This window comes from Bos mutus, chromosome 25 (genome assembly GCF_027580195.1).
Source record: "Bos mutus isolate GX-2022 chromosome 25, NWIPB_WYAK_1.1, whole genome shotgun sequence".
NCBI lineage: Eukaryota > Metazoa > Chordata > Mammalia > Artiodactyla > Bovidae > Bos > Bos mutus.
Window position 1 is genome coordinate 22,136,253 of NC_091641.1, and position 4,304 is coordinate 22,140,556.

A 4,304-nucleotide genomic window follows, 5' to 3' on the forward strand; every position below is an offset into this window, starting at 1 on the left:
GAATTATATCATGATGAAACTGTTCGCCTTAAAAAAGGGCTCACGGTATCTTCAGGGTGCTTCAGGGTGTGACTCAGAAGAGAGCTCACCAGGAAGAGGGCTCTAGCCCAGTCTAGGTACCTGGCTGCTCCCCACTTCAAAGGATGTGAGTAATCCGCCCACAGGCTCAGGGAGGGTTGGAGAACCGCTCCAGCCACAAATGCCATGGAAACAAAATGCTTCTAAGTACAGGCTGCTCTGATTCCCTGTCCACAGGAGGCCGTGGGAGTTATAGAGCAGTTTTAGGTTCACAGTGGAACTGAATGGAAGGTACAGGAGATTTCCTGTATCCGTCCTGCCCCCACACAAGACAAGAATAGCCTCCCCCATTATCAACATCCCCCACCATGTGTTACAATTAATGAACCTACACTGACACATCACAGTCAGGTAGAGTCCACAGTTTATATTAGAATTCACTCTTGGCTGTATACCTTCTATGTGCACGAGTGCTCAGTCATGTCTGACTCTTTGCAAGTTGCAACCCCATGGACTGTAGCCTGCTGGGGCTAGCCCATCAGGCTCCTCTGTCCATGGGATTTTCCAGGCAAGAATAGTGGAGTGGGTTGCCATTTCCTACTCCAGGGGATCTTCCCAACGCATGGATGGAATCACATCTCTTGCATCTCCTGCATTGGCAGGTGGATTCTTTATCACTGTGCCACTTGGGAAGTCCCGTACATTCTATGAGTTTGGTCTAATTTACAGTGACATTCATCAAGTGTTATGTTTAGTATCATACAGAGCAGCTTCACTGTCTTAAAAACCCTTCATCTATTCATCCCCTACATCCCCCTCACCCCACCCCCCGGAACCACAATGGGATGCTTTTAAGCAGAAACTTAAAAAAAAAATCCTTGGAAGTCCTCCCTGGCTCAGGAGTTGTAGGGCCTACTGTGTACAAAGCCATCACAGGGCCATTCAATGACCTACCTGTAGCTACAGAAAGACTAGCAGAAGCTATGAAATGACTACTCTTCTATCTTTTGGACAGTGTCTTTCTTTCTCTTGCACAAGGCAAACTCCAGGACTAGGTGGGGCATGTGTGGACCTTTAGATACGTTTGCCCCGGTACTGTTACAGGCTTTCCTCGTGGTTCAGGCTGTAAAGAGTCTGCATGCAATGCAGGAGACCCAGGTTCAATCCCTGGGTTGGTCCCCTGGAGAAGTGAATGGTTACTCACTCCAGTGTTCTTGCCTGGAGAATTCCACGGACAGAGAATCCTGCTGCTACTGCTAAGTCACGTCAGTCGTGTCTGACTCTGTGTGACCCCACAGACGGCCACCCACCAGGCTCCTCCATCCCTGGGACTTTCCAGGCAAGAACACTGGAGTGGGTTGCCATTTCATTCTCCAATGCATGAGAGTGAAAAGTGAAAGTGAAGTCGCTCAGTCGTGCCCGACTCTTAGTGACCCCATGGACTGCAGCCCACCAGGCTCCTCTGTCCATGGGATTTTCCAGGCTAGAGTCCTGGAGTGGGTTGCCAGTGCCTTCTCCGCAGAGAATCCTGGTGGGCTATATAGTCCATGGAGTCACAGAAGATGGACATGACTAACACTTTTACTTTTTTCACTGCATAGGAAAAGATCTAGCAGGATACAGCTAAACTGTTACTCATTACAATGAGTTGTGGGATTTGGTTTCGAAGGAGGGACGTGGTGAGGAAGAGAACTTCCCTTTAACTTTATACAGATTTGACATTTGAAAAAAATTTACAATGAGCATGCATTACATTATATTTCACATTTAAAAAGACAAAAAAGCACCTTTCTTTACTGAAGTGTTGGCAGAGTTTAACTATGTGGAGAAATTAAAGATGATTTTATTCTTTTATTTGCGCTTTTCTTTTTTAGCCTCGAGTTTCTATAAGAAACACGTATTTATTGCTTTAGCAAAAGTTATTTTTAACTGTCACTTAAAAAAAAAAAAAGCAAAAGATAAACAGAGTCCAGTTGCCCTGGTTTCCAAGGCCTCCCCACCCTTGCCTGCCTGGGCCTGGGTTTTGCGTAGGAACTGTCCTCCCAGACTCACCCTTAAGGCAGAACTCACCAGGGAAGCTGAGTCAGCACTTCTGCGGAGGCCTGCAGGGAGTCAGGCCTGCTCACTGGAGCAGATAAGTCATGGCCTTGCTCCCACTGGATTTTTGTTCTGTTGAAGCAACTGGCATGAGGGTTCTGAGGCAGCTCTGGAAACAGCTTGTCTTCCAGAAGGCCTGATTTTTGCCTTATCTGGTCTAGGAGGTGCTGGATAAATGCTCACTTGAATTATGAGAGAGAGAGAGAGAGAGTGGGAAGGGCTAGGGGTGTGTCATGGAGTCCAAGTTCATACTGCTCACACACACAACAGGCCAATAGATCGAGAGAGGAGGTTCTGGGCCAAGGAACAGCAACTTTATTTGGAAAGCCCGCAGGCAGAGAAGACTGAAGAAGGCAATGGCACCCCACTCCAGTACTCTTGCCTGGAAAATCCCATGGATGGAGGAGCCTGGTAGGCTGCAGTCCATGGGGTCGCTGAGGGTTGGACACGACTGAGGGACTTCACTTTCACTTTTCACTTTCATGCATTGGAGAAGGAAATGGCAACCCACTCCAGTGTTCTTGCCTGGAGAATCCCAGGGACGGGGGAGCCTGGTGGGTTGCCGTCTATGGGGTCGCACAGAGTCGGCCACGACTGAAGTGACTTAGCAGTAGCAGCAGAGAAGACAGTGGACGAGTGTTCCAAAGAACCACCTTATTCGAGTTAGAATTCAGGTTTCTTTTATCCTAAAAGAGGAGGCGGGGGATGGCTGGTTGTTGCAAATTTCTTGGCACCAGAATCCTTTGTTCTTACAATTGTTCATGTGGGTCAAGTCAAAAAGTTCCCATAAACCTCCAACAGGACAAATGTTATTCTCTGTTCTGCAACTTTCTCTTGCCTTATGAATGGAAGCATGTTATACCTTTAAAGATCAGAGCCTTGAGAAGGGGATATCCTGTATATTTTGGGTTGTAGGCAGCAACCTTTTACAAAGATGCAGAGCCATTGTGACTGAGTACAAGAGACAGAACACAAAGGTTAGAGCTAAAGGAATAGATTCAATATGGAGTCAGGTTTGTTCTTCACTGCTACAGTTCCTGCTAGCAAATGGTCCAACTACTGGAGAAGACTTTGAGTCATTTGTTGGGGGATTACTCAAAGAGGGGCTTCTCTGGTGGCTCAGATGGTAAAGACTCTGCCTGCAAGGCAGGTAGACCTAGGTTGGGTCCCTAGGTCAGGATGATCCCCTGGAGAAAGGAATGGCTACCCACTCTTAATATTCTTGCCTGGAGAATTCCACGCATGGACAGAGGAGCCTGGTGGGCTACAGTCTATGGGGTCCCAAAGAGTGGGACACAACTGAGCAGCTAACACGGTCACTCACTTTACCCAAAGAGATCTCTGCTTCCTCCTTGTGGCCACACTGGGTGATCTTTCAGAAGAGTTGAACAAAATGAATTCTGGGTGGCAGGAACTGGAAGTTGATGTGTGATGTATTTGCTCTGAATTTACTGCATTTTATTTTTATAAGGAAAACCACCATTTTGGTTCCCAATATGTATTCAAGATCTTACACAAAATATTTCAGATAATTGAGTTTTGGTCCTCATCTTTCTCCTCTTCATTTTTGATTAATCTGTAAGTAGCAATTTGTAACTTCGCTTTTAGCAACTAGACATAACCAAGCACGTAGATTATTCTTCAAATATTTTTGGTGAGATATTTCAAATACCTTTTGGAAAAAGGCAGAATTACAATAATTTTGCTTTGCTTCTTCTATTGTTACAACCCCTCCACCAGGATTCCCAGCTTTCCCATTCACTTAGATTCTTTCCTGAAAAAAAACTACTCAAAATTGGCAGCATCCTTGATTCCATCTTCTCCAGGGTTGGTACAGTTCAAGGTAAATTTAGGACAGGATCTGCTACCTTTTTTTGTTGACGCGCTTCCCCACAGGCTTTTTCACCGGCTCCATGGCGGCAGTGGAGGCAGAAAAGGCTACAGTGTTTTTAATATCTCACTGAAAATAGTCTTCTACGTGGAGAACACTGGATCTTGGAAGCGTCAGGAATGCTGGCTCTACCTGGGGCAGCTAACACAAATTTTTTAGCCTCTCTGAGCCTCAGTTCCCCGTTCTGTAAAACAAAGTGGATACTCGTGATGACCGAGGGAGCCTACACAAGTCAATGATCTGTAAAAGCGTTCAGTGATATTCCTTCCTGGAATCACAGTGGCAAGTGCCAGGCCAT

The 4,304-nt window shown here is 46.2% G+C and overlaps 1 pseudogene; it reads right to left on the minus strand.

Annotated features, from left to right (window-relative positions):
* Positions 1–3,639: 3,639 nt before the first annotated feature.
* On the minus strand, positions 3,640–4,030 carry LOC106700929 (large ribosomal subunit protein eL22 pseudogene; annotated as a pseudogene).
* Between the last annotated feature and the right edge of the window lie 274 nt (positions 4,031–4,304).